General features: G+C 42.1%; 2 long non-coding RNA genes across 2 annotated transcripts; both read left to right on the forward strand.

The window, feature by feature from the left end:
- Positions 1–7268: 7268 nt before the first annotated feature.
- On the forward strand, positions 7269–14964 carry LOC140257856 (uncharacterized). The gene is made up of 4 exons (XR_011905133.1): positions 7269–7525; positions 9668–9783; positions 10902–10997; positions 14786–14964. It is a non-coding gene; the product is annotated as an uncharacterized lncRNA (long non-coding RNA).
- Positions 14965–16909: 1945 nt separating this feature from the next.
- Positions 16910–18735, forward strand: LOC140257978 (uncharacterized). The gene is made up of 3 exons (XR_011905155.1): positions 16910–17018; positions 18122–18194; positions 18498–18735. It is a non-coding gene; the product is annotated as an uncharacterized lncRNA (long non-coding RNA).
- The last annotated feature ends 5209 nt before the right edge of the window (positions 18736–23944 follow it).

The raw sequence follows: 23944 nt of genomic DNA on the forward strand, positions 1-23944 counted from the left end.
TGGTTTGTATTTGACTAATGCACATCTTTCAGAAAGGCATTCAAGGTTGATTCAATGATTGCTGGAATTTCCTGTGTTTTCTAAAGCATTAATAATTACACTTGTGCCAAGCAAAGGAGGCTTCCTTTGTTCTGCTATGATTCTCCTATGCAAGCCTTGCAGTTGTGACGATTTCAGCAGATATAACTCTTCTAGCTACTCTCTCAGCTTTAAAATGATTCCTTTGGTCTTGTATCTTATCTTGCATCCTTCCAAAAACAGGACTGAGATATTTACTGATTACTTTTATCCATCCTTCACATTTGAGCTGTCATTTCCAGGAAGCCTGAGGCTTGTACAGAGTCTCAGTTGCAACACGGAGTATTTCTGTTGGGTTTCCCTCTGGAGCAGATGTGAATTAATCCATTCAAGTTTGTGTCCATCTGTCAGTTGCTCTGTGATGAGCTCTGCGGATTTTCACAGTGTGCATAATTTCATCTTCTAATTTTTAAATTAATAAGTTTCTTAAAAATTAAACTTGAAGGCGCAAATTCTGGAATGATGACAGCCTAAAATCAGTACAAATGCCTTTAAAAAAAAATAATCCTGTTTTCACATTAACGTACCTTACACAAAAACAGCAGTTGAGAGCACACATTCACTGCTGAATTTGTAAAGAATGTCAAATGACTAATCTGGAGAAATGACTAGCTAGACACCTGGAATAGGAGCTCTGTGAGTAATAAGCAGCTCTTGACAGCTGTAGCCTCTTGCAGGTGCAAAAGGAGCATCTTTTTATTTTATCCACTTTCCATTAGTTAAAATCTTCCTAGTCGTGAAAACAGCCGGGAGTTGAAACAAGAGAAAAATCAGTTTACCCACTCCTGTCTTATGAGTAAGAGGTGTGTGTAGGAGTCTGAGATCAACAAATTCTGATCTCAGAAAACATGGAAGCAAGGAAAAAATAGCCCAGGTCATTAATCGTCAATAATATTTCTAATGTTAGGTACATCAGCTGCCTTGGCATGCAATGAATGTTTTGGTAATATTTCCCAAAATATTCAGGACACAATTAAATGATTTTACTCTCGTGCATGTTTTTGTTTAGGAGCAGCATGACACAGAACACTTTCAGAAGGTAAGTGGATGACTAAAACTGTCACGGCCTGTTCTTTTTTCCATTGCAGATGTAAAAATCAGGACGAAATAAATACTGATGTATACAGTGATGTACACACAGTTACAAGGTGTTTTCTCAGTGAGCAAAAGCAATTAATCACAACATCAAAGCTACCTTTTTTTTTTGTAATTAAATATTTCCATTCATTGTTAGTGCTTGAGAATAACACTTTCTTATGAATATCCCTTAGAAGACAAATTCAACACAGACCAAGTTACCTGAATTGGGTTTTCTTGGTTCTGATTTAAGTGACAATTAACCGAATTGATTTAAACCACAGTGTTATAAATGGCTCTGTCTCGCTTTAAAGATAATTAAGGATGAACCTTGAAAACATGCTTCTTTCAGTGCTGTAACTCAATGAGTTTTCAGAATAACTCCAGTCTTAATAAATCACAGCAAGGTGTGGAATCCTTATTTAGTGCAACAGTCTCAAAATCTGAAGTTAAGGCCACTGAAGAATATATTAACATTTATAATTGCTAAGTTGATCAGTAACGCAAATAAAAAACGAGGATTTCAAAACAAATTAACCTTTGCAGCACGTCATGTGGAGACAGACAGACAGTGAAATCTCTGGAAAGGTTCCCCTTGTCCTTGCTGTGCTGTGATTTGTCACAGACCAGCATATCCTCCGTGCTGCTTTTCTGCTCCACGTCAGGCAGCCTCTGGAGTCTATCTGTCCAAAAAATAAACTCTGATAACAGAGAGAACAACATGGACAGTCTGAGAATGGCAAGTCACTGCATGGGCTGATGGTACTTTGTGTCTCTGCAGGCAAATTTGTATTTTGGGACTAAGATTAATATGTTTAGGCTAGGGCCAGATGGGTTTATAATTAGATGCACACGGGCTCTGACCTATTAACTGAAGCTCATACTTCCCTGTAACTATACCCCACATTTAACAAGATGCCACTCTAAAGCTATCAGTGGAAAAAGGCTCTTCCTTCCCCACTTGATCCTCTGCTTAAAATCTGCCAGTTCCATGCTTTGTTGAGAAACCTACAGTGCTCTGTCAGTTCTGAGTGCACCACATCATGCCCAAGCACTGAGAAAAATGGAGATGCTCTCAAATGAAAGTAAAAATTGCAGTCCCTCGTGGAGGGATGTGCATGGATGACTTCAGAGGGAAGAAAGGAGCAAACACTGCAAACAGTTTTGGCCTCTTCTCTTGTAGATATGTCGACTTCCAGAAAGGTTTTGACAAATGACACAACTGATGAAGACTTCAAACTCACCATGCAGTACGGTCCCAAGGAACAAAAGACAAGGTAACCGAGCTCTCTGCATAAGCATGTATGGTTTATTCTACTGCCCTGGTCTACAGGCTTCTGGAAAATTGTTGTTTTCACATCACTGGTGCTCTGCCCATGGCTTCAGTTCCTATAGACAGCCTATAGTACCTTCAGCATGCACTACTGATGAGGGAAGAGGAATGTGGAAGAAACATTACTTATTTTTCTTCATTTAATTTCACTCTGCAGTCCTTGAGAGACCCGAGCAGTTAGAAGCCAGTGTGACCCATTAGTTTGGCCCTGTGGAAAACATTAGGTTATGAACACACCTTGTGCAACAATAGAGCTCTTCTATTTCTTCTGTGGTTCAACAGACGTTGAGAGGAAATCAGTAATGTTATCTCATGATAACAGGACTCAGGGGGGTCCAAAGAGGGAACCAACAGTGGTATTAAACTAAGCAGATTGAAGGAACACAGAACTGTGGCATGTATTGGCATTGCAACTGACAGCGAGCGAATAGTATTTCAGGTGTGAGAAGTACAGACTGCCCTGCCCTTCCTTCTGGGGTTGTGAGGTGCTTGTGGTGTCTGTCAAAGGATCTCAAATAGTGGATGGCAGGTGAAGAAAAGCTGACGCAGCAGGTATTGATAAGGCTGCTGAACAGTCAGCCAAATGCTTGGAATATTTTCCATCAGTTTTGGCAGACAACCCTTGGTTGCAATCCCCACCCCATCACCACCACAGGTGAAAAAAAACAACCACCACCTGTGTTCAGTAGATGTTTTCAGCTACTGGTAATGGCGCTAGGAACAAGAGCCAGACAAGTAAACAAAGTGATTTCTCTTTCAGTACATGCAAAAAATTGAGCAACATCTGTAGACACTTAGTTAAACACGTCTTGCTTTGCATACCTCATTTTTCTCATCTAAATAAACTGCAGTTTGCTCAGTAAACTCTCCCTTCCTTCATCCTGTATTCCTCTCTGGGTTTCTTTTTTCCACAAAGGGGAATTAAGTAGTTCTTATAGTCTCTTTACAAAAATAAAACCTACTTGGCATGGTGAGCCTTTCTGATCTATCTTATTACTGATATTTATACAGATGTCCCAGTAAGAACAAATTTATTGCAATATTCATTGAGCTGAAATTGAGGCTGTTTGTAATGTGAATGGATGGCTATTTGTTGGACTTGTCACAGTATATATTTAACACATCTATAGCTGTCTAGCTGGGATTATGACATTAGGCAGTATTTATTGTATGCAATCCAGCAAATACTACAGGAGGAATAAATTTTAAGAAAAAGTGTTGCAACCAGCAGCATAATGAAGGTACAAAGAACGAGAAACTTGGTTTTAAACAGAGATTCCCAGCTGCGCAGAAGGAGGGGAATATTGAGGATGTGAGGAAGTCCAGGTGCAGATTTCAAGTTCTTTAAAGTGCCCCAGCACTCCGTTGAACAACAGCTGACCTTTCCCTCATGAACAGGACATTTTATTTAGAAAAGGAAATGAGAATCTTCTTTGATTTTTTTTTATTTTTATTATTATTATTATTTTCCACTGATTGAGTTAAAAGGTTCTGTGGGGACTATTTTCCATAGGAAGCAATTTCATCAGAATCAAGTATTTCGCAGTTAGTTTGACATTTTTACTATTCTGTGTTAAAGCGTTATTGAATATTGTGTTTCACTGCAATGGGTTCCAATAATCATTTATTTATTTTGTGTTCTGTGTTTTTTTTTACCATTTCATGTTTAGCTCTACTTTTCAGTGCGCTGCAATCATGACACTTTTTGCACCATCGGGATGAAATGTTTTATTCTAAACAACAGTGAGGTTCCCTTGATTGGCTTTTAATGGTTGCTTAAATCAGGAATATTGAACTTCCAACTAATCCATCTGGATGAGGCTTGCTTTTAACGAAGAAGAGACTGTAAGGGCAAAGATTTCTCAAAAAATAACAAATTTCCTTTTAAAAGAGTTTCCTGTAATCTTCAGAAAATGCAGATTCCTTAGTAAAAGCAGTCCCCAGTTTCCAGATACAGGGACAGACCATCTTGAAATATTCCACTGAAAAAGCCCATAGTGTTATTTCTGTTGAACAGATAAAGCCATTTGAGTGGGAGGACGTGGAGGAGAGAGGAAATGAGGCCACTGGTGGACCTTGCAGGTGTGAGGGACTCCTTGTTTGCAGGGCCAAAGCCCTCCATTTCTCATGGAGCTGCAGGAGGGATGGAGTGAGCGTGGGGTGAATGGAGTTGTCCTCCTTTTTCTCATGCCTCCTGTTTGCCTTTTCTCATGGCAGAAGGGTGCGTTTGCAGGCTGTGTCGCTGCTGTGCGGAAGTGGTGGGCCCTGTCCAAGCATTTCCCATTCCCAGATGGATTCAAGTTGTTCAGCCCCAGTCCCATGAGACCACGTTCCCTGCAGACACACAGTTATGCACTGTGGGATGTGATTTTCAGGAGTGACTGTGGCTGCTGGGGACTGATAAATGCATAATTATCCTTTGCTTAATTCAGAGGAAAAAGAGGGTTGAAATACTTCAGTTTTTAGATCTCAGAGCCTGGAATGGCTGAGGATGAGATGTGAGAGGGCAGTGAGTAACACTCCCTGTCCAAATCCCCCTCATGGACTGCTAAGGGCTTTAATAACAGTTTTTGAAACAGAAAGCAGCCACCAGCTGAACACAAGCTGTCAGCAGTGGGGAATTACAGCATGTAATTCCAGGAGACCATAAGTTTTCTTAAATTTGTTAGAAGCTTGCAGAGAGTTAAGGACAATAGAACTGAAAATAATTATATAGGAATTAAGGAGTTCAAGCAGAATGACTTATTCTGCTCACACAAAACTTCAGGGGAGATGAATTAGAATGGATTATTAGCAGATTCCACTTTCTCAACTCACTTCACAAGGAAGGAAAAGCAGAATAACGTAATGGAGCTGAAGATCCATGTTTCCATAATAGCTGTGTCTGCTCTATCCTACCTGTGAAAATAATTCTCTGCTGGTGGTGATGCTGTTGAATATTTTTTATTTCTTAGCTATCCTATTTTTCCCTTATAAGCAGCTCTTTTGGGAATGAATATTAACCTTTCTTAGCTAAACCTTACTTTGACTGCATTACACCTGGGCAACAGCTCTTACTGAGAGCAAAGAGAAGCATATGGAAATGATAAGAATACGTGCACGATAATCCATTTTTACTTAAGCTCATACATTCTAATTGTCCTCTTGAGGCTTGATCCGGAGTGCAGTTAAACCCAAAGGGGGCTCCCTGGGTTGTGGGTCAGGTTTTTGGGTCACCCGTGCAAGGCAAGGAGTGAATAATAAGCAGCAAACCACTTGGTGCCATCTCCTCAGGCCTGATCTTGGTGACAGCAGCAAGAATTTGGCTACCAGTTTCACTCAGGGTTCATAGGGAGAAGTGGCATTTGGGGATGCTGACCCATCTTTTTGTGTGATCGTGCTCTCCTACTAAGTTTTACCCTACCTTGCTAGATGTAAATGTTTATGGGGGGTGGATGCCTTCTGTTGTCTTTTTTAGATACAAGTACAATACAAGACCAAGGTGAGTCTGGACATCACTAAAATAATCATCAGAATGGTTTGGGAGTTAATGGGAGCCTTTGGGCGAGCCCTACACACTCCTGATTCTGGAGTGGCAGGAACAGGTCTCTGGTGAGCCTCTGGATTGTGGCGCTTCCTATCACCATATGTCTCCTCCTGGTATTGTAGTTCTCTTTGTGCCTTGAGCTCTATCAGTGTTACAAGGATCTGAAAATGGATGTGCAATGACCAAGTGTAAGTCCATGGCAGAAAGAGAAATGTTCAAGCCTGGAAACACAGGAGTTAATAAAAAACTCATTTTTCTTGCCTACTTTCAAAAGAACATACCTTATTATATTAATTCCCTTGTCATTAATCTAATAAAACTCTACTTTGTTCATAATTTACTATACTATTCAATAAGCATTGTAATATTTGTGCAGGGCAAGTATATAAATCATTGTTGCCCTTCTCTACTTTTTTACTTATCCGGTTCTTTCAAGGTCACTAATCTACCTTATAGCTCTCATCTGGTTTAAATATTCTGCTATTACCTTTTACACCTCGCTCCCTGGTCCATGCCTATTTAGATATCTGCAGCTGCATCTTCTCAAATAACTATTGATCCATGTCTCCTTGCTAAAGGTTACTAACTTCATCAGCATTAATGATATAAATTACATCTGTTAAGGCTCACTTGCATCTTTTTACCGATCAGAAGGCAATGGCTGTTTTCTGATTCTGACCATCTTTTCCAACTGGGTTAGCTGAAACACAGGGAAAAAATATCCTCAGGATAATATCTTTATTTTGACACATGCAGATGTCCAGGCTGCCAGTCATGCAGAGAGTTTAATCAATCCCTACTGATCTCCAAGAATCTGAAATGTAGCTGGATAAGGACCCAGTCCAGCAAAGTACTTAAGGATATCCTCAAGTAAACATATGATCAGCCCCATTTTTAGTAGGATTTGGCAGGAAGTGCCTTTTGGAGTGTAGCATCTCGGAAGACGCTGCTTCTTGGAAGGGCTGTGTAAGACCAAGCTTCAACAGCAGCAAATGCAACCTGAGTCCAAATTTTCTGGTTGTCTTGCACTCAGCAAAGCAACTCTGCTCAACAGTATTGCTTGCAGTGATGTCTCCATGCCTCAGGGGAGGCTGGTGAAGTGTGACTTCTTCATAGGTGCACATTTGTGACTGCACACCTCTTATTATGCTTGAGTTTCTTTTGCTGACTATCAAAGTGACAACAAAATGATCTAGGAGCGGGCAGAGGAATCTTCTAAGTTCTTCAGGACCCAGCAGCTGTGTTTGCTGTGTGACATCTGGAGACTTCATCAGAGCTTCTGGCTTTGGAGTGCCTTGAACCACGTGCATCAGTGCTATCCTATGCTGAAAAACACAAAGAGAATCAGGAGACAATGAAGGGAAGGAAGCCCATTGCCTGCCATGGTAGGTCATTCACTCCTCCCTCCATCACAGACATCTTCTTGGCTGTGTTGTGGCTAACAAAGAACAAGGCTGGGACTGTTATTACCACAGCATGGAAGAAAACAGGGCTTGAAGATACCCAAGCAGGTAATCTCGTCTGACCCTATGCAAATAGTTCTTGACACTTGTTTATTTGACATGTTTCCCTAACCCTGCCAGCAGCGGTGAGACCCCCAGCCTCCCAGGTGATTTCCAACGGTCTTTGCAACAAGGAAGATTTTCATAGATATACATATATATACTTTTTAAGACTCCCTTGCTGCATTTAAGCCCATTACTTTTTGTGTCTTCCCTATGGATGGCAATTTGTTGCCTACCTCTTTGGAGAAGACTTTTACATAACTGAGGACTGTTATCACAACTCCTCTCTGCCTCCCTTGCTCTAGACTAAATAGCCCAGATAGGAGGATGAAAGCTGGAATGGGGTGTCAGGGAGAAGGGGCTAGAGGAGGAAATCACAGAGGGATTAGTCCTGCTTCCTGCTTGTGCAGAAATGGATATTTCCTTCCAAACAGTGGGGGTGTGGAAGGGGAGAGGTTTTTCCATGCTGGTGATTCACCGCTGCAGCTCCATATCTAATTGGGGAAATGCTGCTTCACAGCCTAGAGATGAGGGGTTTGGGCTGATCGTTGCTGAACTGTGATGCTCCTGCCCAGCCTGTGTGCTTGGGAAAAAAATTTATAGCAATGAGGATCAAATTCAACTCACAGGTCAGCCCCACTGGGGTGTGTTTGGTTGCGCTTCTGTGTTTTTAGTTATGGTCATTTAGTATGACCCCATATACCCATCAGCCTGTAGCAGCATCCCAGCAGCATCCACTACGAGCCCTGCCATGGAGTCAGAGTCCTTCTGCCCTAATGCCAGAAGGATTTCAGGTGGAGTGATGCTGCAGCTCCACGCCCTACACATGGGATGGAGAGCCGCCCGCCACCCACACTGCGACATGTGTTCCACAACCTGATGGCTGTTCATAAAACCAGCACGTGGAACAGGAAAATGCCGTCTGATCCAAAACGCCCTGGGGTGTATTATGTCAATGTCATATCCATTAGGAAAGTACAGCGAGCGCGCCGAATGGCTTCTTATGCTCAGAGCCCGTTTCTATTATTCACATCTGCTGTCAGAGCTGCAGCACGTACACAGCCCCAGCTTTGTGGCTGTCCAAACCTGCAGGAAACAAAAATAGCTCCCAGCCTGGAGAGTTCTGAAAGCACAAGGTGGGGGATAATGTAGGAAAAAAAATGTGGCTCTTTACTGCTTTACTCTCCCAAACGGCTTTCAGTGCCACCTGTAGCTCAAAGTGTTCCAAAAGCAGCACTTAAGGTAGAGCTGTTTTCCCTATGCTACACAGGATGACAAGTTTATTTACATTAGGAAAGGGCTGCCCTTGAAGAAAAACAAGAATTAGAGGCTGTTTTGGATAGCAGAGTTGTTCTTTGCTTTGCCAGCGTGCAGCAGCCCAGCTCCAGCTTCCCCTGTTTCTCATTGCTGCAGATGTTAAGACTCTCCAGTTCAATTTCACAAGAAAAAAAGCTTGATAAATTACAATCCAAATGAATTTTCTTTAGCTCTCCTTCCTCCCTAGAGTGATTTTGGAGGTGACATTTGTATTTCTGAATTAAAACCACATTTGCTCAAGGCCTGGAAGGGAGGAGGCAGGGGCAGAAGGGAGAGAAACCCTTTTGTTCTCTTCCTGGTGGTTCCCCCTCACCTGTTAGGGCCAAGCTCCAAAGTAATTCCTAACAGCTGAGGTTAGCCAGGGACATCTAATCCCGGAAAGCTGGCTCTGAATTCCTGCACCAGCACATAGTGCTCGTGTTTCAGCAGCAGCCATTTACATGTAATTCCCCCAAACCTCTGGAGAAGTGTGAGTATGTACAGGTAGGTACTTATTTAATGGAAAAGAAAATTCATATATATATATATATTTTATATATATATATATATATATATCACAAATGAGAGCTTATGTGGCATCAATATCAGTAACAGCGTGTAAATTTTTAAAGGTAAAAAGGCTCAGGAAATGCATTGAGGACATACCAGGGTCTTTTCTGCATACCCTAAACAGCCATGTCTGCAGGACACATAAGAATTGTGATTCTCAGCCAAAGGAAGGGTGAGGATTCTTTCCCTGATTACCCCTAATGCAAAAAAGATCTCACTTGGGTTGTGCAAGTGGGGCTTCAAGTGTCTTATGGTTTGCTGCAATGACCTGTTTGCTTACAGAGTGGATGCACAGAGCAGCCCAGTGCCCCAGTGGAGAGAAACCTCATGGGATTTGGTGCATCGAGGTGGGATAATGCAATGCCCAGAAGCTCACTCCTAGGGAAATGTCATCCTAGGTATGAATGGGAACAAATTGAAAGTGTTGTGTTAAATGGTATTTTTAATTATTCCAAAGAGATTTGAGGGTGTGTTACCATGCAACACTCCCCATCAGTTCTGCTGTGCCTTCCCCAGTGAGCAAAATTCCAGCAGCCCCAGTTTGGTTTTGCTTGCTTTAAAAGCATAAGCTTTTTATTAAGAAGAAAGCCTCATTTTTGCTGCTTAGCTACTTGAACGTGAATAATGAAAATATTATTTGTTCAGGACAAAGAAAGGCTTGTTTTTAAATTATCTCATCTTACTGGTTGGTTATAATGGAGCTGCTTGCATGTGTGTGTTAGCAGCATCTGGTCCCTCTGCTCCTAGCGGGGCTTCACCACACTTGTGCAAGCAAACTCAAGGAGAAAACAAGAGCTGAAGGTGCAGGTGTTCAGGGCTGTCTGTCCCGTGGAGTCAGCATCGCTTCCATCAGGCTGTAACCCAGGTGGCTGAAAAGAATCAGCTCCCAAAATATTAAAAGTTTCTCAACAGATGGACTATTAGATAGCATTGGTAGTTAAGAAAATGGTCTGAAAGGTCCCTGTTTCCCTCACTGCGCCCCCCCCATTGACAGGTTTTATCAGCTCCTTTTGTGAACATCCTTCACTCCTCCCATGTTCCTGCTGTATTTTCTAAATCCAATAGGTTAGCTTAATTTGGTTAAATTCAGCAGTTGTTATCCATTTGTACTTACTTTGAAGCTAGCTAGGAGACATGCCAGAATCTGCTCTGATTTTCACACCGTCTCAGCTGACAATTAAAACCAGTAAGTTAACCTGAAGATACAGTGTCTCCTTACAGACCTGTATCGTTCATATCTCCTTTTCTTGACCACCAAAATCCATTTCTCTCTGCCTTGTCTCTCTTATGAAGCCAAGGCTGGTGAGACAGCAGCAGGGTCACTCTGGATCCCTCCACTTCTGGAGGACAAAATATCTATCTCCCTGGCTGAGGCTTTGTAAAATACTGTTCCCAATCAAACTGTTTCCCAGTAGCAACCTCATCCCCTGCTCCCAGCTCAGGGCAATGCAAAGCGGTTGCTCCATCACTTAGCTCTGAATCCCACTTTATCAGATCGATTCTTCCCTTTTCACAGCTCATCTGTCAGGATTCTCCCTCTGGAAAAGAAGATCAGAGCAAATAGGGAATGAGAAGAATAAAAGCTGTCCCAAACCTTTGACCTAAACTTAAGGTAAAGCCAAATGAAACCCTGGAGATTTGTAAACGGTGGAACTTTTCAACTTCCTACCTTCCCCTCCTTTATCTTTCACTTCTTTATGCTTCTACATTCACTACTTCTAATTGAAAACCTAATGTAAAGCCCTGGTACCCTAATGAAAAGACCGTCAGAGATTTTAGTGGCTTTTCATTCAGCTTCCCAGAGAAAGGAAATGATTTCTTTAATGGAAAATGTTTTTAAGCTTAAGAGAAAAACAAAACCAGAGGAGAAATGAAAAACCAGAAGTCAAATGCAATTTTCTGTCTAGTAGCCAAGTGCTCTCGGTCTGAACCATGCCTGTAAGATTGTACAGATATTAGGTGGTGAGGTTAGTAGAGTTCTTATCTGAGCTATAATCATGGATAAGGGAATTGAGGGAGGATCATGCAAGAAGCTCAAGCAGAAATGAAGACACAGCTATTAGGGGTAATTGTTCTGTTGTCATTTGATGGTGTGGCTGTAGTGACAGTTCCTCTGGATTTGTGTTTCTGGTTGAGAGTTTGGTCTCCTGTAAAGCATTAACCTGCTGGGAGCTCCTATTTGCACGTTCAAATTGTGTGCTTTGTGTGCACAGACTGGTATGGCTGCATATTTTACTTGCAAATACATGCACAGCTTATCTAGAGAGTTATTTCCCAATATTTGTGTAACAGACACAGTTTTGATTTTCACAGTCACTGGGTAGAGAGACACAAACAGCGTGTGCTCCAGAGACACTTCCTCTGTCCTAATGGAAAATAAAGATGTGGAAAGTGGTCCTAGGAAGATTCTGCCCATAAGCAGCTACTGCTTGTTCATAATGAGTCTATGAACGAGCATTATTTTGTTATTATGATTCATCATAGAATGGCTTGAGTTGTAAGGGACCCTAAGGATCACCAGATTACAACCCCCCTCCCCCACAGTCAGGGCCACCAACCTGCAGATCTGCTACTAGACCAGGCTGCCCAGAGCCCCATCCAGCCTAGTCTTGAGCACCTCCAGGGATGGGAGCATCCACAGAGTCTCTGGGCAGCCTGTTCCAGTACATTTCTCGTTTATATTTTTATTGAACTATATTTTTATATTGTATTTTTATTTCTATATACATATGCTTATATTTGTGTATTTCTGTTTATATACAAATTTTACAGGTTTTTTTTAATTATTATTATTATTATTCTCTTTTTCATCATTTCCTGTTGTCTTTTTCAACCTTGTGCCCACTTTATTTTCTGTTTCAGATCTCCAGAGTTCGTTCCAGTGTCATACCTGGAGGGTATATTTAAACACCCAGCAATAGTGACAGCAGAGACTCATTGGGGTACCTAGTGGTGCTACTGGAAGGTTTGCTGCCTTCGTAGCACCGGTTGGCTTCATCACTGGAGGCTTGGTTAGCTCCAGCAGTGTGCTAAACACTGGTCAGCTCCAAAAAGGAAACACAGACCTTGACCCAAAGTTGTTTGAGGTCTGCAGTCTATCTAGTGCAAAGCAGTAGGGGTGGGAGGAATCCTAATGACAGAGTTCAGGGACAGAAGAAATGATCCTGTTTATTTACTACTTCCGTCTGAAATTAGAAGTGGAAGAATCTAAGTTGCTGACCCGATGACAATCAGTTTTGATTGTCAGAACTGTTAGAAATCTTGTATTTTTCTCCCTGCTCATCTTGGATCCACTTTTTCATTGGCTGCAGTGGCTCAGCTTGTTTTTTGGGCTGGTTTTGTGTTTTGTTTTTTTTTTTCTTTTTTCTTTTTTTGTAAATGTTTGATCTATTTGTTTCTAGAAATCTTACAGGGCGTGAATTACTGGAAATGAAGCAAAATGTACCAGACACAAAGTCAGTGCATTCTATGCTTCTCGTATTCTCTGAAGACTCATTTGTCCCTTTCCTCCTTTTAGATGTTTCCTCTTTTCTTTCTGGCCTGGTCTTACTGTTTGCTTCGTCGGCCATTTGTTATATGTCATTTGGCGAAACATCAGCAAAGTCTTTCTGACAGTGAGCTGGGAAAAGAACAACAGCAGCTGGTGAAGGTTGTCCATAGAGAATCATAGAAAGACTTGGGTTGGAAAGGTTGGAAAGCCCACCCAGCTCCAACCCCATGCCATGGGCTGGCTGCCCCCACCAGCTCAGGCTGCCCAAGTGCCCCCATGGCCTTGAGCACCCACAGGGATGGGCACCCACAGCTCTGGGCAGCCATGCCACTGCCTCACCACCCTCTGAGTATAGAACTTCTTCCTAACATCTAACCTAAATTTCCCTTCCTGAAGTTTAAAGCCATTCCCCCTTGTTTTATCCCCCTTATCCATTTGGGCTTTTGTTTCATTTTTTATACTGGGTTTTATTTAAGGTATCATTTCTCCCTGGAAATCTTGCCTCACTGCTGTGCTGGATGCAGCTTATTTCCACTTGTCCAGCTCTATGGTCTCCTTGTTTTAAGACAGAGATGCCATTCCAGCTATAGGCTTCCCCGACAGTCATCTCTCCCAAGACCACAGCTTCCTAAGCACAGCTGAAATGGGCTTTGACCCAATCTGCTCTCAGTAAACTTTCAGCTTCTCTGAAGGTTCAACTTGGCTCTGGGATTGCCCTGACATTCAGCTGCTCTGGGGTTATTGAGTTGCTCTGTAGCTCGATGTTTATAGCTGGGCTGCACAAGCTTGTCCCAGCTTCAGAGCAGAATCAAGCCAAGGCAGCTCCAGCTGCAGCGTGCAGCCTGCCAGACAGGCAGCTCTCCGACAAGCCTGTTACTACAAGTTCACCCCAACCAGCAGCTCTGGCAATCTCAAAAATTTGCATGAAGTTCATGTTAGTTCAACGTTAGCTCACTTTGCCAGCAATTCAGCAGCTCTTTCATGCTCGAAAAATTTGAGCACACCTACCAAGCAAACTCTCTGGGAATGTCTTGAAGGTGGGCAAGCATTTATTTTTCACAAATACCGCGGCACAAGTGAGTTTGATTGAAGATTTTAAGTCCTACTGTGTATTTGCCTGCTCTGCGTGATGTAACAGCATCTAGATTAACTTCCAAAAACTGTATAGGTCAGAGAAAATGTAGGTTTATATAAGAATATTCTTTTCCACTCAGTGGTTCAGTGAGAACTTATGCCAACTGCATTAGAACAAATATTTATAAAGACTCTTTTAAAATAGTTTCTGATGCTTTGGCTGTACGTAATAAAACGCAGCCTGTTGAAAAGTACTTTTTTTCCACTGAAGCACTCTGTGTTATAGCTTCTGTAATATCGTTAACTGTTACTGAGGTCTTGCAGAGCTGAGGATGTTTGTGCTATACAGATTTAGTGTATTTGTTCCGTGAGTATAACAGTATTTGCTCAGCAAACAAAGAAAGAGAAAACAACGCTGGTCAAATTTTGGAGATTTTGCTGGGGAAAAAAAGAATATTCTGATGTGATTTATCTTTTAGTCCAGAAATCCATAAGGGTAGATAGAAACAGGACAAGGGGGAATGGTTTGAAACTAAGACAGGAGGAAGTTTTTCATGCAGAGGGTGGTGACACACCGGAACAGGCTGCCCAAGGGGGTTGTGGGTGCCCCATCCCTGGAGGCAATCAAGGCCGGGCTGGATGTGGCTCTGGGCAGTGTTGTCTGGTGGTTGGACCCTTCACACAGCAGGAGGGTTGAAACTGGATGATTTTTGACATCGTTTTCAACCCAGGCCATTCTACAGTTTTATAAATACTGCTTACAGCTCACCAGAAATTTATGCAGAGGAAAAGGTATATCTGTATCCAGTGACTTGTACTGATCCCTGTTCACACAGTGCTATGAGGTATTACCCCAGCTATTGGAGCAACCCCACTTCCATCCTACTGGAAAGGGTGTCACAAGGAGGAAGCAGAACTGCTCCCGGCACAGTGCAGAACAGATGGTGGCTGTGCAGGGCTGACCATGGGAAGGATCTGTGGGAAGGAGCAGCCGTGGGACATACAGAGCAAGGAATGGGAGGTATGTCCGCAGTGGGAGGCAGCACTCACGGTGTTCCCAGCTCTCACCATTGAGCATTGTTTGGAACAAGTGTTGATGCTGTATATGAATGTAAAGCTTAATTTGTGGTTTTTACACCCACCACATTTCTTGGAATTGACATTTTCTGGGACTTTGGGGCTTTTTATCTCTAGGCTATTGTTTTGTTTGCTTTTTCTTTTCTTGGCCATTTTACCAAAGGAGAATATCCCCATTTTTTTTCATCTTCATAACAAAATAGCACACAACCAAATTATTCCATGCTTTATTCTGCTTGAAGATGTACAAACCTGATGGGCAGTGGAACACTTGTTTGACGTAACGTGGTATAGCTGCACTGTGAATCATTCAGGTGGATGCTGAGAAATCCCAGGAATTGCCTACGGGAATGTGGCACTGAGAAAATGAGAAGGCCCTCTTTGCCCCCAGTCACATTTGTGCCCGAAGTGAGGACAAAGTAGATTGTTTATCCAAAATGCCTCCAACTGGCTGTGGCTGAAAGGTACAAATGTTGTTCTTGTTCTTGGTCGTGTCCAAAATGGGCCAGGTGTTTTCCAAATAGAAGAGTCACAACTGAAGATGTGGGAGAGGGAGGGAAGGGATTCAAGACAGCATGTATTTAGTGGGAGCACAGTCTTGTTCACAGAAAACTTCAGCCCTTTCTGATAACTTTATACACTAAAAGAAGCATTTTTCTTTCAGAGTACCGAAAACCTTCCTGCTCCTCCTGCAAAAGAAACAGAATATACTGCATTAAGGTTTGTACAAGGCTTTCACCTGAGGCATGTAATAATAACCTCAGAAAATTGGATTGTTATTCTGAGGATGGAAGAAATATGGGGCAGGCACTCTTTTGCTGGGAATTTCCAGCCAAATGGGATAATGGCATCTGAATTCATTGACAAGCAGGTTGCAAAGCAAGGTGTTGGGAAGAGATGGGGTGACCCCTGAGCTAGCACAATCCTTTCCTCCAAGTGTTCTCTTCTTCCCTTACCAGTAAGAGTAGAGGATTTTGGCACATGAAGCAGCAGGATCAGACAGAGTCAGTTAGAAGAAACAGCCAGGTCGATGTTGATAGACATGGTTAATAGATATCTTCCATTGGTTGAAAGTTTCTGGTCTAGTTTCAAGGGCACTTAAATTTTCAAATTTCTTTTCCATTGAACATGTACATGCAAAGCTGAGCAGGAAAGAAAAAGGCTGGCACAAGGAGATTTGCCTAGCTGCCCAATTTCCATAGTATACTGTAATTGCAGCAGTGTACGTTTGGAACTGACAGCAGTTTTCAGCAGTTTGGTACTTGAGAAATATTAAACCTACATCAACTATTTGTGTAGACTGTCACCTTCTTCAGCAGGTTAGTTGTGCCAATATTATCCAACTTGAATATGAAGCAGATTAAGTGGCTCATCTAAGGTCAAGCAACATCACCAAGACAAAATCTGGTTTATCCTAGGGAATTATTGTGTCCCAGTGACCAAGGACTATGGGATTGTGTGCAGTATTTCAGAGGAACTAAGGTGCATGTCCCTATGGTAAGTTAGAAATGAAACTAGCTTGGGAAGTTACTTACTCACCAGGGCAGTACGCTGAGATGGCACAGTACTGCAAAAGGCAGCAGATTCTTGTGCTTATGGATGGCAATGGATAGGTGATGAAAAACATCCCCAGGTTACTGACTGTGGAAGTTCCATGGTCCTTACTTCTTCAAAGGAGATCTAGAACATCATCTGGTGATCAAAATGAGTCTAAATTTGTGATGAGCTGTTTTGTGACTTTGGCTTCTTTCAGAAAGAATTATATATTATTCAGGTTTATCCTGAAGTCTGGGGGAAAAAAAATGGCTAAAGTTTCAAGTCCTTTATCCAGAAGTTAACCCTTTCTCTCCTGTTGTCATCTGCAGCAAGCCGCTGTCCCATTACCTGAAGGAGATTAATACCAATGGGACTATTTCCCATATACAAGGAGAGGCCACAAGGTGAGAGGAGCAAAAGAAGTTGCATGTCCACAGAACTTGCAGGAGACTCAAGGTAAAAGCACCTCTGAACTTGAATACTGAATGCATGGTAATTTTAGGGAAGTAATTATCCCCTAGACAGCTGAGTAAATTCCAGGGTGTGTGGGGGGGGAAAGATGTTTACATTGAGGAATTGGCTAATAACAGAGCTAATGTGTTTATACGTGGGGGAAAAAGAGAAGCCAGGCCTTGTTTCCTGGGCTGTCTTCTCTTATTTTGTGTTGTGATTTCCATTGAAGGAAGCAACCTCTGCAGAACAGATCTAATTGTTAACTAATTATGGTTCAGCAGAAACGAGCTGGGTCCCAGATTTTATTTGGCTTGGATGTTTAAAGGCAAATAATAAGTTACATAATAAAACAACAGAATCATTAAACATTGATTTACATGTTTATTTTGCTATAAGAAATGAAATTTTTATTGGAGCTGAATTAAACAGAGGTTTATGTGCTTGTATTCCCCATAGCCCTTTATACTCTAGTAATATAGCAATATTCATAAATCATACCAGAGTTTTCAAATTTCCTTAGGAGTGACCTAGGCAAGAAACCCTTAGCAACTTGCTGAGAGACTTTAAATTAAATTCAGCTGTAATATCATCATGACTAATTTATGGCTCGTTTGGTTGCTGCAAAGATGCGTTTAAAGCAACCGAAGTACATGGTGAGGATAAGATAAAACATTGGTTTAGTATCATGCAGTTACTCCACTGGAAAGATTTATTCGCTTTTTCATTACCTTATTGAACATGGCAAAGGAAACAGTTCCTTGAGAAGGAATAAACCTGATTACTATAACGAAACATGTCGATGGTAGACCTTCAACCAAGTAAAGGGGGGGAAGTACAATTTGTACAATTATTGATGGACTCCATTCCCTTTGCTGTTAGATGAGGTTGTGCATGTGTGAACATGTATGCAGCAGCACACACATGCATGTACAGCCTGTGCGTGTCTGAACACACAGGTTTTCATGCATGCAAAGCGTCTCCACTTTAGCATAAGTTTTACTGTAAAGTATCATTAAGATTGAGACAGGCAGACATCACCTGGCACAATCTGAGCTATGTTTCTGAAATGCTCTGAATCCCCAAAGCCCTCCTCTGTTCCACTGCAGCTTTAGAACTTCCTGCAAGTCTGGTTACACCAAATGGAGATTGATGAGAAAACACATTTTGAAATTATTAAAGGTAATTTTATTTATTTATTTTTTTAATTTATCTTGCCTTTAATTTCTTTTACCACAGAATGAAAAGGGTGAAAAATGATGTATTTCCCCAGTAATTAATTATGTGGCTGACTTCTCACATTTTATGCAGGCAGAAAACTCCCTCTGAACTCAGTGTGTGTTGGGACCCACCCCATAGCATCTCGCTTTACATCACTGCAGTGCCATCATCAATGATTTTCACTCTGTCCATGCTGGTTAACACCAGCAAATCATTCCAGGCAGGAGGTAAGCTAAAATATGTATTGGTCTATGTCTTTTTCAGCTCCTTCTTCAGGAAAGTGCATTCCTCTGGTGTTGGACATTCTAGGACATCAAGCTCCAGGAGGTGAATTGTTAATTACCCTGGTGATGGGTGCTATTTGGAGGCATAATACTGCTGTAATGAGAATGTACCATGGTTCCCTTAAAGTATGGTGGAATGGCCTGGGTTGGAAGGAATCTCAAGGATCATGAATCTCCAACCCCCCTGCCACAGGCAGAGCCACCATCTCCCCATTTAATACTAGACCAGGCTGTCCAGGACCCCATACAACCTGGCCTTGAAGTAAGACATTGGCTATTGCTGGTAGTTACTGCCTTGCAAAGTGTTAACGTTCAGTTACAGTGCAGTCATGTTGGAAAATTATAGATGCCTACAGGATGTTACTTAGCAACACTTGGTGTCATTGAGTTAGTCATGAAGAAATGGAGTAAAAGAAATACAGAAGATATTGAAATCATAAAATAAACTGTGGTACAGCTTGTGAAAGCTGTTCTGCAAATAAAGCTGTCTGTTTCTCTTTTTGGCATAGTGAGCATGGTAGAAGAACTTGAGATCTGATCTGAAGCAGCACATTTAAAATACCTAACTAACAGAACAGGAATGTTGTTTCCTTTTGTCCTTGTTTCCTGGGAAAAGTATCAGAAGTGCTGAGCTTTTGAAGATCTTCTCCCTGTCATTTCAAACCCATCCTGAAGCACTGACTGGTCAATTAAAATAATCTCTCCTTTGGAAAGCATTGACTGGAGCTGAGAATGAAAGCTCCAATCTACTGTATCTATTTTACCCATTCATGAATTTACATAACTCTCTCCACCGTGAATCAGGTGTCTTTAGGCATATCTCAAAAGAAGGAGAAGATCACAAAAATAGACATTTCTTTTAGAGATTAATCTTCCATACGTTGCAGAGCTCTCTCAGACACTTATCTTCGCTTATCTGCACCTGTTTACATTGGAAAACCCACAGAAATCCATCTCCTGTGAGATTTCCAAGGTTTCTTGATTTCATTTGGGTCAGAGCTGCCACAAGAGATGCATTTCTCAGAGCCCTTCTGAGCTGCTGCCAGGAACAGGGAGTGCTGGGCTGTGCCACTTCAACAACAACAGAGAGAGTTTTCTTTGAAAAGTCACCAAATTTTATAAGCTTTAAAAAACAAACAAACAAACAAAAAAGCAACTTTAGCCTCGTTCAGTCTCAGATCTGATTAAAAGAGCTGCCCTGATTTATTGGTGTCAAACAAAGTATGTTTGGGTAGAATGCGATTTTGTAATGGAAAAAGCGTCAGTGGAAGCACCGCCTCTCAGCGCTGCTTGGGTTGGATGAGTGCTAAGCCTTAAATTATGACTGTACTGCTGAAGAAAAGGAGGACTGCTGGAAATGCTGCAGCTAAGAGGCCCATCTCTCACTCTTCCAAATAAAGGTATCTGTGGAATCAGCCTCAGCAGTACCACCAGATCTGTTGGCTAAGTACTAGGCAGTATCTGCCCACTCTGTGCTTCACCTGCCCTGCAGAGCAGGTGGGAAAGGGTTTATTGTTCCTCTTCTACCAGAAATGTTGAGCTGTAAATGCAGAGCAAAGTTCTGGGGAATGATTCGCAGGATAAATTTTCCGTATACATGAATTTAGTTTAATAGTCTCTTGTTGCTTCCTGATGTCCTTCCATCTTTGTATTGTCATCATTTTTAATGGTTAAGCCCTTTTATTTTGCCTAACTTCTTGTTCTTCCACATTCCCTCAGCCAGGAACCTTCTCCCAGTGCATTGCCACCAAGATGAATCTGCAGGGTCCGCCCAGAGACACCTGGACAATCAAGTGCCAGAAACCAGTGGTGCAGGGGAGCCAGCACCTCTGTTAATAAATCAGTTCCTACCTGCAAGTACTTGTCCCACCAAGCCAAAAAAACCCATCAAACTACTCATGCACTCACACCACAGAAGTGACTTCTGGCCTTTAAATCTGATCTGTTTCCATTTGAGATGCCACCGGGACTATAGCTGAGACTAGAAGATTATTACCAAATATAAATTTAATTAAAGTTGTTTGGAAAAATCAACCGTGATAAGCAACTGGAAAAGGCAGCACTGCAGTTATCAGAGTCCCCCGTACATTTTTCTCAGCAGAGCTTTTGTCTGTCTCACTTGTGGGGAGCTACTTTTGGTCAAAAATGCTGCAGATGCTTTAAAATATAAAAAGAGAAGAAAAAAAAAAAATAGATGGTCTTTGTCATCTAACTTTAAGCAGCATTTATTTTGCATGAGCAAAATTGTCTTCTGCCTTAAGATGTTTAACGATTATTTGAAAGCAACTTGATGAATAGAAGAGCGCCTACTCCCACACGGGACAAGCGTATTTTTAGACTGATTCATAATAATTAATCTCTGTCGAAGTGGAATGCATTAACTTCTCCTACTGGTAGGGGCTTTTCTGTTACTTCTTTTCTGCTGCTTCTTTGCCTAAGGTAGATAGTTCTGCTCTGGGAGCATATTAGCTGATTTAAGTGGACACGAGCAGGTACTCAGTTGTGTCACTGTTATCTCAATGATCTCTTAAGGAACACAGAGTACGTATTTTTTGTGGATACTGTGTACGCTGTGTTTCATCACAGACCTTTGTTGCTTTGTTATTTATAGAACTCAGATTACTGCAATTTAAAAGTCTCTCCGTCCTTGCTAGTGCACGGTGACACAAAACAAACCCAAGTATTAAGAAGAAAAAGAAAGAAAAACCAAGCACAAAAAGGAAAATAACAAAGAAAGAAAGAAAGAAAATGAAAGCAGCAACGTGGAAACGCACAGCTATAAAGGGAAGTGTTATTATTTGCTAATAGTTTCCATGTAGAAGTTTGCTGCTGAGTGCTGGGCTCTGTGCAGTGCAGGGGGATGCAGAAAGGCATCTGCCTCCATGTCCCTCCTGATGTAGGCAGAGCAGGACCGCAGTGCTCTCCAAGTTCCTTTTTTAGTAAAATCACTCCTTGTCCAAGTGCTGCTGGCCCCACCATGTGCCAGAAATACCCGCGGTCCTTTGGGACGCACAGCCCATGGCCCTGCCTGAGCCCCAGTCCACCCAGCCCACCAGGTCCCTCCCAGCCAGGGCTGGTGGCAGCAGTGCTCCTAGATTCATTTAAAGGTTCAGCAGACAGAAAGCATAGACTATTTATTTATTTATTTGTTTGTTTTTTTGGCACGGGATAGCAAATAGCACACTCAGCTGTAAAAGACTGAGCGCAGGGCAGGATGTCACAGGCTGCAAGCTCTGTGTTTTGTCATCAGTTTCTTCCATACTCAGTTTTGCCTTTTCTGTGCTGCTGCCACTGGGGTACAGACAGACCCAGAGCAGTGATGCCAATCTGCTACTGGCCTTGCATGCTCTGCCCTTTTCCAACCTCAGAGAAGGTTTTGGCCCTAAAGCCTTTGCCAGGAGTCATCCCTACAAACCAAGATGTTTCCCCTCCAGGTGAGATGATGCTTTGTATGGGGCAGGCTGCTATCCTGTTGCACTCAATGGAGATGTGTTAGCAAGGCAGAGGGAGAATGAGGTGTGGTGGAGCCATACAAAACAAGCTTAGGGCACAGTAGTGGTGCTGGGATCTAAAGTGCTGCTAATGAGACTGATAAGGAACTTGTGAGAGGGAAGGAAGTGGTTGCAGGTCCACTTGGATGTCAATGAATGTGACACAGGGACAGAATTAGGGTGGAGAAGTCATGGTTGGGTAAGGGTGAAGTTGAGGTATTTGGGATAGACTTCCATTGAGATGTTTAAGGAACTGAGCTGCTGTCTACCAAGATGGTACTTTCTCCAGTACCTGTACAGAGCTCAGCACCAATGGTTCAGATCTAACCTTCCCAAAGGTCACCTGTGTCTGCTAGCAGACATGTCAGATATCTACACACATGCACCATGTGGATAGAGGGAATGATAACAAGCGAGCAAGAACATCTCTGATGTAGGGAAATATATACTGCACAGTGAGTTGATCCTTAGTGATAGTCATAGAATTGTTTGACTTAGAAAGGACCGTTAAAGCTCATCTAGTCCAACTCCTCTGCAGTGCTCTATCAGGTGCATGAAATCCCATTCAGTCTGACCCTGAAAGTCAAGTACTGACCAAGTAGTGACCAAATAATTCCTACATGCTGGGAGGTGAGTCTGGGGCTTCAGAGCAAGGTAGGGTGTTCCCATGCACCTGTGTGGCATCCTGATAAACTGGGTTTAGTTTCTTCAGCTACCTGAAGCTTACTTTGGTATTTTTGAAAGAAGGGTTGCTTTTCAAAGGCATCGAGTATTTCCAGTCGCAATAGGTATTCATGAGATTAGGGTTTTACAAACATAACATGTATGTCTCTGAGAAACAAGATTTCTGGCCAGTTTGGATACCCCAAGACTGGAAGAACTTTTTTATTTTAATCTGATTATATTTCATCTGTCTCTATTCTCAGAACATGTGATATGGCTGTGGGAATACTTATGTTGGTTTTTGGATGACCTGTTAATGAGAAGTACAGAAAGCCCATGAGGATCTGTACAGTCCTGTCTTGCTGTTACTTGATCTCGGAAATAAGGCATGGTGTCATGCAGTAAACATGAAATAGAAAACCAAACATAAAGTCATTAAAAATGTGCCATCTGCTCCGTGCAGATGAGGAGCAGAAAATTCTTAGGAAAACCCTAAGGAATTTCTTAGGAACTGCTGTTGCTGAACTGAAGTTAGCGTGCTCATGCACATCCTTGTACTGTTGCATAGATGAGGTATGAGTTCAGCCGCTTGTCTGACATAGGGTCATATTCATTCTGACACCAGGCGTTATGTTGCACTAGGAATAAAGCAGGCACTTGCTGACAGAATTAAGCTGTACTCACAGTGAGGGATAGTGGCATTGCTGGGCCCTGTGTTGGAGGCTGGAGATGGCTGATCCATTCCTGCAGCTCCCAACCCTGCTGGGAACCTGAACTGTTAACCTGAACGCTCATTTTAATACATTTTCTGCTGAAACTGTTTAAAAGCACCTCTGCTGCTGTGAATTTTGCTTATTTGTCTTAAAGGGGAAAAAACACCAAACAGGAATTAACAAGAGGATTTTCTTTGTGACTTCAGTACCTCATTAGGAGGTTTATGATCAGGCTTTGGGAAAGCTTTCCTTGAATTATTTTAAGGTTGTAATGATAAAAACCTCGGGGAGGTCATGCACATGGGAGATTTAATACCCCTTCAGAACCATCTGGCATTAGATTACATGCAGAGAAAGAACAAAATCTGGCAGTAATATTCATCTCCATTAACCCAGAATATAGGCTGATATGATTATAGTGGAGAAAATGCTCTCACTCTGTCACCAGGAAAAGCTCTTAATAGACCCAGACTAAATTGGTTTATAAAACTGAAGACTTCTTGAAGCATGGATCTGCCCTCTCACTGAGTGCATTAGCTTTGGCTTTTAATATGTTTTAT

This window comes from Excalfactoria chinensis, chromosome 12 (genome assembly GCF_039878825.1).
Source record: "Excalfactoria chinensis isolate bCotChi1 chromosome 12, bCotChi1.hap2, whole genome shotgun sequence".
Taxonomy (NCBI): domain Eukaryota; kingdom Metazoa; phylum Chordata; class Aves; order Galliformes; family Phasianidae; genus Excalfactoria; species Excalfactoria chinensis.